The sequence below is a fragment of the Narcine bancroftii genome, chromosome 9, assembly GCF_036971445.1.
Source record: "Narcine bancroftii isolate sNarBan1 chromosome 9, sNarBan1.hap1, whole genome shotgun sequence".
NCBI classification, from domain to species: domain Eukaryota; kingdom Metazoa; phylum Chordata; class Chondrichthyes; order Torpediniformes; family Narcinidae; genus Narcine; species Narcine bancroftii.
Window position 1 is genome coordinate 86,765,860 of NC_091477.1, and position 13,997 is coordinate 86,779,856.

Consider the following 13,997-nt stretch of genomic DNA (forward strand, 5'->3'; position numbering starts at 1 on the left):
ATTTACATAATCTATTCTTGAGATATCTTTATACTCTGGAACTTGGCTTTAACCAAAATAAATAATTGTATGAAATAGCACTATTTCACAAGCAATTCATAAAACCTCTGACCAAAATAATCTAAAATAATCAAGTTATCACTTGTAATCATTTACTAGCACCCCATGCCACTAATTACCAAGATTATAAATGCAAATTTTATATTCCAAAGGAAAATCTCAGTGTTTTTATAGCATGAATGCTTAGTATATTCTACAGTAATACCATTACATTTCTCTGCTCTCCATATAATGGACTTAGCCTCACCACTTGTCCCGGGAGATAGTAACTGAACCAGACTTCTGACTCAAGCAAGCCTGCTTTGCTACGCCTATTTACTAATGCTGCTGTTCCATATCAAAGCTTTAACAGGATCACTAAATCTCCTGATGATACACATTACTCTGAATGATCACCTACAGTATTCTCTGCTTCATTTTCAGTAGCCTGAGCAAGGATCATTTTTCACACACTATCCTCAGAAAGGCACATGGCACTCAGCAATTTCATCCTTATTTCCCATAATCTATGTCCATGAACAGGTGTTTCTAAGAGGGCTACAGAAGGTCAGTGAGTGTGTTTTACAACCATAAAGGTTCCAATTCTTGTTCAACAAATAGACAGATAATTTGTGCAACTTAAAGACTGCCTCCATAAATCTTCGTCCGCGAAGCCAAGCCAAAGAAAAGAAAGACTGCCTTCAATGGAACCATTTTATTCAACCTAAAATGATTTGAATCAAAAGCTACAAGCATAATTTTTGTAGCAAATGTGAGGATTTTTCAACTAGCTTGGAAAATTTGTTAAGCAGTTACATTTCTCTTAAGCAATGGAAATCAAATAATATTTACTCAGGTACTATTTGGAAAAACTTGTCATTCTTCTTTGGCTTGGCTTCGCGGACGAAGATTTATGGAGGGGGTAAATGTCCACGTCAGCTGCAGGCTCGTTTGTGGCTGACAAGTCCGATGCGGGACAGGCAGACACGGTTGCAGCGGTTGCAGGGGAAAATTGGTTGGTTGGGGTTGGGTGTTGGGTTTTTCCTCCTTTGCCTTTTGTCAGTGAGGTGGAAAAACTTGTCATACAATTACAGAAGCCTACAACCCAAGAGGAGATAATCTTTCCTTGCCTGTGCTGATTCACTGTTGTTCTATAATCTTGTTAATGATCCTCAACAACTTGTACAACATGCCTTTAAAATAAATTATGAATTCATCCATTAGCATTCTTTCACCCAGACCCTAACTCAAAGAATGAAAACAATTCTCCTTGTCTCACTTTTCTCTAGTTTGCCAAAGACTTTAAATCTAGAGCCCAGCGTAATTGGCTCATTCACTGGGGGCAGCTTTTCCCTCTGTTTCCTCACCCAAAAGCTTTGGAAACTGTTTGATCATCTCGGTTGCAAGAAGAACACTCACTTTTTCCAAAATTTCTCTTCAGCTGAAACTGTTCATTTGTGGCTACATTCTGATAAACCTCCTGCATTTTCTTATGTAGTCCCTAAAATCATCCATAATTCTCACTAATTAGTGATCTGTAACGGGTCAGTATGCTTTTCTTTCTCAAAACCCCAATTGCCCATTAGCAACAAGTGTAATGTCTTTCAATTTTCACTTCTTTGGTTTCTGTTTAGACTTCTTGTCAGTTTGTGTTCATTGTCAGAACTCATTTTATTTCTGACCAATTGTTGGCTCTATTAAAATGGTTCCGAAAATGTTCACGAGAAAAATCTGCTGCAAATGTAACTATCCTAAGTAATTGCAAAACAAAACTTGAATGCCAAACATTTTGACTGACATTCACCTACAATGGTTTGGCTCCTCTTTAATAAATTCTCAATTTGATGGATTTTAGTGTGTGTAAAAAACGGCATGGATAATGAAATTTCGAACAGCCAATCCCATATAGCTCAAGTGTTCAATATAATATCAATGTGGAACTGGCTCACACATAAAAACAGGCTACATATTTAGTCTCTTGATTTTGTGCTAAATTAGTTGCTCTCGGCACAACTGGCTTAAGGACTCCCATGTCCTAAATGGAAAGAACAAATTGGCTACAAAGGGCATCCTAACCGTTAAAAAAGTGCAACCCTGGATGACACAAGAATTTGTCAGTGGTGATCTTGTGGAACGCTGCCATGAGCTGCTCAGATATAGAAGAGGTGCACTGAGTGAGATAATGGGAAGGATGTGGAAAGAAGCATTTAACAGAAAAAAAATTCTCTTCTTCCTTCCAAAGAAAAGGTTTGATTTGTGGGCACACATTTATCAGAGACTTTTATGCCTTCAGTTTTATACCCAACGTTAGTGCATACACCACACATGAAAAATGAATATGGCATGTATTTGTTTATAATTAGGTACATATTCAGATATTCCAGAAAGGGTTTATAAACTGTGAAAGGATTATTTCCCATAAATGACCCAACCTTAAGTTACAAAAATTAAATAAAATGAGTCATGAGTACTCAACTGAATAAATGTGTGCAAAGTGTTCAATAATTTATTCTTTCTTCAGATTCTAATTGGCATCCAAAGAAGTAGCATGAAAATGTCATCATCTGCTGCAAGATTTACACTAAGCATTCAACATTTACTCAGGTAAAACAAGAGCATGATGCATTTGAGTGTGTGGACCTTGAAAAGATTTCCCAAATCTCTGCTGAAGTTAGAAAAGGATCATAAGATTTCTGCATTGATTTCACTCCCATGTTTTATACAGGTCCATGTAATCATCATACAAAGGCCATTATCCAAGTGCCCTGGTTAGCAAATCTCACTCCAACAGTATAACCCAAACCCCAATTAATTCATTAAACTGCTGATTATGGAATTCTCTGCACACGCGTTGGTTGCATTTGCCTAGCCATGCGTCCAAAGTTTTAAAAAAATAATTCTTGGGTTGTCAAAACACTCCAAGGTGTCAGAGGATGCAAAAAAATGTTGCATGATAGACTAGAAGCCTGCACATCACATTTAATTTCTGAGGCCAAGTGATCCCAACAGCCAGGGTGACTTTGCTACAGTCATTTCAAGAGATGGAGTGGCCCCAATTGGTGAGGACTCAAGCACTGCATCCATCGACAGGCTATTCCAATGGCCTATTGAGAAGCATGGCAAAGACATTCTCACTAAATGTCTTTGATGATCTTAGTTATTTAGAAACACGATTTAATGGTTAAAAAAATGTAAATATATACTTAACTTGAGTACACTTTAATTCCTATTATGTTTTCAATTATATTTAAAAAAACACTTAATAGATGAAGCAATTTAAATGAATTGGCTGTCCTAATTGCACCAATAAACAGAGGCATTGAGGAAGGGCCAAATTCAAAGTATACTGCGGAATGACTCTGGATTCAGAGGGGAGTCGAAGGACAGCAGTGTGGACCAGATGTGCCTCTATTCGACCTCCAGCATTTTCACTGCTCCCTTGTTGCAATGCGCAGGTGCTTTGCAAAAACACCAACATGCGCATTGCCACCAGCCAGCATTTCTCTAAGGAACAGTGCAATTTCCTCCTCTCTTTTTTTCCCATCCAAAATACTCAGGGCAAGGACTAGCCAGCTGTTATGTGTTTTTGGAAAACGAAGTCAACGTAAACAGATGAAAGTTCTGAAATGATGCAATCTAATATCTTACATTTGTTGATCAGCATAGGATATTTCACAGATAAATGCATCAGCCTGAAAAATCAATACAACAGAGCAGGCCACAGCTAATTTTTACTTATAAATCAATTTCTTAAAACTCATTGAATCACTCCAGATCCTCTATGAAACTACAAAAAGGAATTTTTGCCAGAGATCTCAATGATTCATCTAGCTAAAAGAACAAACAATTGAACTTTCATTTATACATCCACATTACATTTCTATGTGCCTTGCATAATAATTCCTAATATCCAGAAACTGCTTTAAAGGCATGTAAAGAGCATGCAGTCTTGTGAGACTCTGACCCATACTTGTGCATGTTCATTCACATCATCTGATGATCAGAAGGCAACTTCTTAGCTTTATTTAATTACCTATGTGACTGCTTAGTGAAAACATGAAAGGTCTTTTTCATTTACTTTGTGTCATTTATGCTTTCCTATTTTCACAAAGCGGCACGCCACAGCCTATTTCAACAAAGTGCACCCTGTGTAAAAGGTCTTCAGCCATCTCAAAGTGCAAAATTGCTGTTCCATTTTTAATTTTTGTCTTAAGGAAGAGAAAAATATTCACTAACCCAAGATGTCAATAATTTTATATTATTTCAATCAACACCCTGAGGATGGGTAAGGGAAAAGGGAGGGGAGAACTGGAAAGGGAGAGGGGAAAGAAGGTAAGTTTAGCAGAAAGCAGAAAAGTCAAGGTTAAGGACATCTGGCGGGAGAGTGCCAAGAAGGAAAATAAGGTGTTGTTCCTCCAATCTGCAAGTGTCCAGGATGGGATAGTAGATAAGGCTATGGACAGACATGTGAGCTTGGAAGTGTGACTCTGAATTGAAATGGCTGGCTACTGGGAGGTCACTGGTGTGGCAAATGGTGCTGAGCAAAGGGATGGGAGATAACAAATCTCCTAGAAATCACAAAATGGGCAACTGAGTAGGCTAATGGCAAGTGTCAGTTAATAGCACTGCCAAAAACCCAATCCAGTTCTATGCCGATGATTGTTGGTAGATGAATGAATGTTAATTATGCAGATTAGACCTGCCCTTTTTTTTGTGAATGGGACAAATCTGGGTAATTTTCAGCTATAGTGGATCCCCGATTTAACATGAACAGCCAACAGACCCATTTTTCCCCCTCTTTCTGGAATTGAAATTGTTTTTAGATCAAAATGAAACACACCTTTAGAAGACTAAAATCTTTTTCAGTGAAAGACAAGCTTCATGCACTCGACACGATCAAGAATAAAAGTCAAACGCAAGTTGCACCTGTCCTCAGCAAACCTGAATCAACACTTGGTGGCTGGAAATTTCAGGAAGATGTTACGCACGTCACTTTGGAAATTTGAGGAAGAGGCAGGGCTAAAGGCCAAACGCATGAAGACAACCAAAGATGTCAGCCTTGATGACTCCCTGTATGAATGGTTCATTCAAGCACGCTCAGAAGGCCTTCCAATTTCCAGGCTATTCTCAAAGCTCAAGCTGAGAAGTTTGACCAGCTGATCAATGGAGAAACCTCACAGTTCAAAGTGAGCAATGAATGGCTAGACCAGTTTAAATGCTGACACGGGATTTCTCAAGCGTTAGTGTCTGGAGAAATTTGCTCAGCCGACAGTGCCACCACCAGCAAATACCCGGCAGAACTAAAAACTCTCTTAGAAGGTGATTAAGTCAAAGAACAAGTGTACACTGTGATGAAAGAGGCCTCTGCTACAAGATGATCCCAGACCACACACTGTCTAGTTGTCTGGCAAAGATGACACCCATCAATGTGAGGGGTTCAAACAACGCAATGATTGTGTGACGTTGTTGTTTTGTGTTAACAAGACACACAAGTGAAAAATCGGTCACGATTGGCAAATTTCATTCACCCAGCTGTTCCCATCACGTCAACATGAAGTCATTGCCGTTTGAGCACATGCATAGCAGCATTGCTTGGATGACCAGTGTCATCTTTGGAAATCTGTTTTACAAAACTTTTGTCCCTGCTGTCCACGCTCATTTGTGTAAGCAAAAGCTAGAACTCAAAGCTCTTCTTTTGCTTGACAACTGTCCTGCCCATCTGCCAGCTGCCAACCTAGTAAATCATGACAGAAAGATCTGAGTTTCTTACCTCCCAAAGAACACTATAACTAAAATTCAGCCCCAAGATCAGGGGATCATCTCCATGTTTGAGCAGAATTATAGGTGTGAATTAATTCATAGAATTGTAGATGAATCAAGAATGCTGGAAGACCATCTGAAAAGCATGAACATTAAGAAAGTTTGCCACTTAGGTGGAGAGGGCTGGGCAGCAGTGGAAAAATGCTGGGAGAAGGGTCTGGGTCCACCCTTTTCACCAAGGAAGACGAAGATGATAAGCAAGAATTCTACAGCTTCACAGATGAAGAGGTGGATGAGGAGCAGAGGGTGTTTGAAATTAGCAAAGAGGATTTTCCCCAGTGGTCCACTGCCAATGGTGAATGCCCGACATATGAGCATCTGACGGACTCTGAGATCATCCATGTTACTATGTCTCCAGCCCCAGAACCACAGGAGGAGGACATTGAGGAGCCTCTTCCCCCACCCACATTGAGTACCTCGAGGCTGGCCTAAGTTGGTTGGAGGCCCAGGACGTGGACCACATAAAGAATCCTCCAGCTCAGAGGCATTTTTGGGTTTCGCTCGCCGCCAGCGACATTCAGACAACAAACACTCGATCGCTTTTTTAAGAAGTAAAATGATGATTGTAAGAAATGAAAAGATTGTAAATACAGGCATTGTACTTGTGTTTTTTTTAAACAAAACTCCGTTTTTCGTTACCCTGATTTACCATGACCACGTTTTTTTCGTGATCTGATTTTTTTGACCCGGACCATAGCATTATAACAGGGTTTCACTGTATTTAGATGGTAGTATTGTAACTATAATGGAAGAGCTTGCTAGAAATGTGGCAAGGTTAATTGTCCTCTAAATTAATCTGTGAAATGTGCAAATTTGTAAAACTAAGACAAAATAACATTTGCATTGTGACATGAAAATCATTGAACAACTCAAAACAAAGTGAACAAATCAAATGCCTCTCTATCAGCAAGTATGTACCCGATAGGAATAGTGGAACATGACCTGATCCAAATCTCAAGATAACACAGTGGAAAGGACACAAGCTCAGTGTGAAGGAGCCCCGTTGCTTCCCATTTAAATAACTGCAACTTCAGGACTTAAGCACCTGATTCTGGCTGACATTGCAATTATAGCACCAAGGAAATGCATTGTCACTGATGCTGCATTTCATACGAGGTAGGACTAGATGTTGTAGCCAAGAAATTTGCAGGATGCACCATCAGTAAATCAAAAAACAACTTCCATCAAGTGCACAAGCACTAAAATGTGAAATTCAAGATACAGAAATTCCACACCGTTCCTCAAGTTCTGATGCAATAGTAAAAACACACAAAATGCTAGAGGAACTCAGCCGGTCTCTATAGGAGACAAAAATATATAGCTGATGTTTCAGGTCTGAGCCCTTTTACAAGGTATAAGCCAGAAGTAGGAAATCTCAGAAAGTCTCAAGAGTTCAGATACTGCTGGCAGAGGGAGGAATCCAGACCAACAAAAGGTTAATTGGATAAGGAACTAAGAAAGAATTTATCATATTTCTGCGAAAGGAGACGGAATGGAGAGACAGTGATAGGGAATGGTGACAGGGGAGAGGGGAAATGTGTGTCCAGTAGTGGGATCATGTAGTAGGTGGCAGAAATGGAGGAGGATGTGTTGGATGTGGAGGCTGGTGGGGTGGTAGGTGAAGACAAGAGGAATCCTGTCCTTGTTATGCGTGCTCCCTTCTCCTGTCTCTGCCTTCCGCAGAGACACTCCCTCCATGAATCCCTTGTCCATTCCTCCTTCCCCACAAATTGTCGCCTTGGGACCTACCCCTCTGACTGCAGAAGATGTTCCACTTGCGCGCACACCTCCTCCCTCACCAGGGCCCCATACACTCCTTCTAAGTGAAGGAACATTTCACTTGTGAATCTGTAGGGGTCACCTACTGCATCCGGTGCTCCCATAGTGGTCTCCTCTATATCGGAGAGACTGGACACAGACTGGGAGATTGCTTTGTTGAGCACCTCAGCTCTGTCCACTGCAATAGCATGGATCTCCCAGTGCCCATCCGTTTCAATTCACCATCCAATTCTCTCGCTGATACATCTGTTCACGGTCTCATGCACTGCCAGACAGAGACCACCCGCAATTTGGAAGAACAACACCTCATCTTCTGACTGGGCAGCCTCCAATAGTGACGTATCTGGTGTTTGTTAACCCCCACCCCCCCAACCCTCTTCCCTTGTTGCCTTTCCTTATCTCATCTCTCCATTCCTTCTCCTTTTGCACAATCATGATAAATTCTTACCTCATCCTTTATCATATCCAATTAACACCTTTTGTTGGTTTGGTTTCCTCCCCCTAGCCAGCATTGTCTGAATTCTGGCTTATCCCTCTCGGGCCGAAACATCAGCAATATATCTTTGTCTCCGAAAGATGCTGAAAAGACTGGCTCCATTCCTCCAGCATTTCTGTGTGTTTTTACTACAATCAGTGTCTGCAGACTTCTGTGTTTTACTCGACTGTAGTAGTGTTCACTAGACGGAATACATGGAACACACAAACCTGCTGTACCCTGGATACATACTAAACATGCCAGAAAAAAAGTCTACTCAGCTACAAGTGGATTTTCAATGCTATGAATTTAAAAAAAAAACTTAACTTTTATCTCCATATGCAGGCAAAACATACAAAGTACATCATGTAACAGATGTATACAGTGCATCTATCTTATTCGAGTTCTGTTCATAGAGGCATCACAGATTTAGGAATCCTACTGACCTCATTCTAACCAATATGTAGTCACCTACACATTTAACCATACACCTCTTCATATGCCCATTGTGACACTTTCAAGCTTTAAAGAGGAGAGGGTCTTAATAAATCTTGATGAATTTATCACTATATATGCACTTGCATTCACTGATAATCTCATCTGTATACATGACTTCAATTACATGTGGAATGCCCTGGTTGAACTCCCCCCCAACCCCGCCCTCCCCCGACCACTGAGATTACGGAGTGGTTATATCCTAAAACAATCATTACTGGTGACCACTTAATATTGAAAATATCCACCCTCAGTTGGAGTTTAGCTGTGATGCTTTCCTTTAAATATGCACTTTTTAATCTTTCCCTCCATTGTCGGACAGTTGGTGGTTTTACATTTCTCGATAATACTGTAATCAACAACTTTGTGACCAACAGCAACACCCCAAGGAAACATGCCTGGGTTTTGGGATTTACATCCTCTAGAGTCAATCTTAATATAAAACATGCTGGCTCCAAAGGTAGGTCTACCCCCCATGGTTTGCTTAATTTCCATCTGAATGTCTCTCCAATACTGATACAGTTTGGGACAGTCACAAACAAAATGGGTATGATTGCCAATCTTCCCATATTCTCTCCAGCATAATTCTGAAGTGCTACTGTACCACACCAACAACTGAGGAATCTTAAATTCTCTCATTTTACTTTTCAATTCAAATTCCCTTCAGGTAGGGCTACTTGGTAACTTGTGACCATCAAGGCATGTCCTTTCCCACATTTCATCTGTAATACAAATATTAATTTCTAATTCCTATTTCTGTCTTATTTCCATTACATTTCCTGTTACGTTATCTTGAAGCCATCTGTATAAGTGAGCTATCAGGTTCTTCCTTATCACTCCCTCCATAGTCAGCATAAAAATCTGCTCCCAATCTGCATGTCTGTAAGTAATGCTGCACTTGAAGAAATCTAAAATAAACATCCCTGACAAACCAAATTCTTTCTGAAGATGTTCACATGATTTCAAAGTTTCCCCATAAAAATTATGATCCACAATAGTTACTATTTTTAATGGTCTGGATATAGAGTTAAAAAGGTTTAGTTGTTTTCTAATAGCCAACCAAGTTTTCATTGTGAATTTAATCCATTCATTATCTATTTTTAATTTCTCCCAATTTTCTTGGCTTAGGAATGGTAGCCATTTCTGAGAAATATTGGGACAAGAATTTTGTTCTACACTCACCCAAACCGTTTCCATATCATTGTTAACCATGTTATCAGCTGTGCTGCCCAAAAGTAATATTTAATGTTAGGGAAATGAAGGTCCCTAATAACAAAGTAGGTTTTTTTTATTTTGCCATACAGATCTTGATATCAATTTGTCAAGAGCTTTAAATACTATCACAGAACTCCTCTCGGCAAAAATTGAAATAAAAAGCAGTCTGGGCAAAACATTAATTCGGACAGTTTCAATTCTACCAATTAATAATAAGGGGAGAATCACCCATCAGAGCATATCTGCCTTTATCTCCTTCAGTAACTTTCCAGGGAGGAGTGATTATAGCGCTTAGGTATTTGAAGCCCTCTCTAGACCAATGAAACCTGACCAGTTATCTAACTGTGATGGCTACATACCCGACAGTATTATTGCTTCTGATTTTGAAACATTAATTTTATAACCAGATATTACTTCATATCCTTTTAAAACTTGCATCATGTGAGGCACTGAAGAAATAGGGTTGGTCACATACAGCATGACATCTGGAAATAAGGATATCTAAGGTTCCACCCGCTCTATCATCTTTTATACCCTTTATATAACCCTCTTGCCTAATAATTTCAGATAGTGGCTCTAAGCACATATCAAAAAAGCAGGGAACTCAAATGTCTGCCTAATTCCACGTTTTAACCTGAAAATCCAAGAGCAAAATTCATTCACCCTCACCCTTGACCCTGGGTTTAAATATGGTACTTTGACCCAATTTATACATTTCGGGTGAAAACCTATCTTACCTAACGTTTGGTTGAGATAGAACCAGTCTACTCTATTAAAAACCTTTTGCGCTTCTAAACTAAGTATCATAGATATTTCTTTTTGGCACATGACATAATGTTAAGAACATGCCTGATGTTATTGGGTCCCTGTCTACCAGGTATAAATCTAATTTGATCAGGGCATATCAAGTGTGCTATAACCTTTTGAATTCTTTTTGAGGTATAGCGCTAAGTATCTTTTGATCATTACATAAAAGACTTATCAGCCTATAGCTTAGTGGGATTTTTCTGATCCTTATGAATAATGGAGATTGTAGCCTCTGGCCTCAATTTACGATTTCATTCTGATAGGAGATAATCATAGACCTTAGCCAGAATTGGGAAGAGCTCCTCCCTATAACACTTGTAGAATTCTCCCAGAATCCCAGCAGTCCCCAAGGATTATAATTCTTTAGTTTATTAGTAAACTTTATTTCCTGTTCTACTATACATGCTGTCATTTTTACCACTTCTTCTTGGGAAAGGGAGGGTAGAATTAATCTAGAAAAGAATTTTCTTATCTTCACCTCATTATCTAAGATTTCAGGAGAGCCCATATAGTTCTTAAAAGGTGCAAATGCTTCTGCTATTTCTCTTGGTTGTGAAACTGACTTCCTTGAGGCCGGGTGAAAGACTTTGGAGACCACTCGATTAGTTTGCTCGTCGCGGAGTTGAAATGCCAAAAGGCGACTAGCTCTTTTTCCCTTCTCATAATATTTTTGATTAGAAAATCTCAGGGCCCCTTCAGCTTTGTATGTCAAGAGTTCTTCTAATTTATGGGTTGTTTTGGTCTTAATTCATTTAGGAGTTCTTTATTTTTATTGTAATTTTTATGTGCTGACTCCAGTATCTTTATTTTACTTTCCAGGTTGGATTGCTTCTTCAACCTGTTCTTTCTTATTCTATTTGATATTTCAGTCATTTTACCCCTTATTAATGCTTTAGTGGCATCCCTCAAGACGGATGGTGTAACTTCACCATTATCATTTCCTGAGTCAGCAAAGGCTCAGTCAATAGAGAAATATAACCATATAACCACTTACAGCACAGAACAGGTCAGTTCGGCCCTACTAGTCCATGCCGTAACAAATCCCCACCCTCCAAGTCCCCTCCAGTCCTCTCCTCTCCATGTAACTATCCAGTCTATCCTTAAATGTAACCAATGATCCCGCCTCAACCACGTCTGCTGGAAGCTCATTCCACATCCCTACCACCCTTTGCATAAAGAAATTTCCCCTCATGTTCCCTTTATAATTTTCCCCCTTCAATCTTAAACCATGCCCTCTAGTTTGAATCTCCCCCACTCTTAATTGAAAAAGCCTATGCACATTTACTCTGTCTGTCCCTTTTAAAATCTTAAACACCTCTATCAAGTCCCCCCTCAATCTTCTACACTCCAGAGAAAAAAGCCCCAGTCTGCACAACCTTTCCCTGTAACTCAGACCCTGAAATCCTGTCAACATTCTCGTGAACCTTCTCTGCACTCTCTCTATTTTGTTTATATCTTTCCTATAATTTGGTGACCAAAACTGTACACAGTACTCCAAAGTTGACCTCACCAATGCCTTGTACAATTTAATCATAACCTCCCTACTCTTGAATTCAATACTCCGATTTATGAAGGCCAACATTCCAAATGCCTTCTTCACCACACCATCTACCTGAGTATCAGCCTTGAGGGTACTATTTACCATCACTCCTAAATCCCTTTGATGCTCTGCACATCTCATTAGCCTACCATTTAATTTAGATTTGCCTTTCCAAAATGTAACACCTCACACTTATCTGTATTAAATTCCATCAGCCATTTCTCAGTCCACACCTCCAGCCTTCCTAAATCACCTTTTAATTTACGGTAATCTTCCTCACTGTCCACAACACCACCAATCTTTGTATCATCCGCAAACTTGCTTATCCAATTCTCCACCCCTACTTCCAGATCGTTAATATATATAACAAAACAATAATGGACCCAGGACTGATCCCTGAGGAACTCCACTAGTCACCGGCCTCCAATTGGACAAACAATTTTCTACCACTACTCTCTGACACCTCCCAACCAACCATTGCTGAATCCATTTCACTACATCCTTATTTATACCTAATGCCTCCACTTTTTTTCCTAACCTCCTGTGGGGAATTTTGTCAAAAGCTTTACTAAAGTCTAAGTAGACAACATCCACAGCTTTCCCTTCATCAACCTTTTTTGTAACCCCCTCGAAAAACTCAATCAGGTTTGTCAAGCATGATCTACCCCTGATAAAACCATGCTGATTACTCCCTATCAATCCCTGTACCTCCAAATATTTGTAAATACCATCCCTCAGAACACTTTCCATCAACTTGCCCACCACAGACGTCAGACTCACGGGCCTATAATTCCCAGGTTTACATTTGGACCCTTTCTTAAACAGCAGAACCACATGCGCCACCCTCCAATCCTTTGGCACTATCCCCGTGGCCAGTGACATCCTAAATATCTCTGTTAATGGCCCCACTATCTGTCCACAAGCCTCCCTGAGTGTCCTTGGGAATATTTTGTCCGGTCCGGGAAATTTATCCACCTTCATCTTTTTCAACACAGCCATCACTACCTCCTCAGTTATCCTTATATGCTTCATGACCTCCCCACTATTTTTCTTTACTTCAACTTGTTCAATATTTTTTTTCCCTAGTGAATACCGAGGCAAAGAAATCATTCAAAATTTCCCCCATTTCCTCTGACTTCTCACTCAGCCTACCCTCGCTATCTACAAGGGGTCCAATTTTATCCCTCACTAATCTTTTACTTTTAATGTACCTATAGAAACCCTTTGGATTTATTTTTACTCTGTCTGCCAAAGCCTCTTCGAGCCTTTTTTTGACCTTTCTAATTTCTTTCTTAAGATTCCTTCTATACTCCTTGTAGTCCTCCTTCAAATTCTCATTTCCCTGCTCTTTATACCTCTTGTTCACCTCCCTTTTTCTCCTAACCAAATTTCCAATATTCCTCGAAAACCAAGCCTCCCTATGACTTCCAGCCTTTCCTTTGATCCTCACTGGGACATATCTACTCTGTACCCTCAAAATTTATTTTTTGAATATCCTCCATTTTTCATTTACATCCTTACCTGAAAATATCCTGTCCCACTCAATACTCCCTAAGTCCCTTCTTATTCCTTCGAAATTTGCTCTTCTCCAATCCAGAACTTCAATTTTAGGCCCCTCCTTGCTCTTCCCTAAAACTACCCTAAAACTAACAGAGTTATGATCACTAGACCCAATTTGTTCTCCAACATTAATGTCCGATACCTGACCTAGCTCGTTCCCTAACAGGAGATCTAGTATTACACCGTCCCGAGTCGGTTCTTCTACTAATTGATTTAGAAAACAATCTTGAACACATTTAATGAACTCTAGCCCATCCAGCCCTCTAA

The 13,997-nt window shown here is 39.8% G+C and overlaps 1 protein-coding gene and 1 long non-coding RNA gene across 2 annotated transcripts in view; one reads left to right on the top strand and one right to left on the bottom strand.

Moving 5' to 3' along the window:
• Positions 1-13,997, bottom strand: part of farsb (phenylalanyl-tRNA synthetase subunit beta) — a 77,958-nt gene that overhangs the window by 9,644 nt on the left and 54,317 nt on the right. The gene's annotated exons all lie outside the window — the stretch shown is intronic.
• The window catches only part of LOC138742395 (uncharacterized), a 38,773-nt gene that overhangs the window by 3,720 nt on the left and 21,056 nt on the right, over positions 1-13,997 (top strand). Inside the window, exon 2 of the long non-coding RNA XR_011344136.1 lies at positions 2,561-2,643. This is a non-coding gene — a long non-coding RNA (uncharacterized lncRNA). The remainder of the gene's footprint in view (positions 1-2,560; positions 2,644-13,997) is intronic.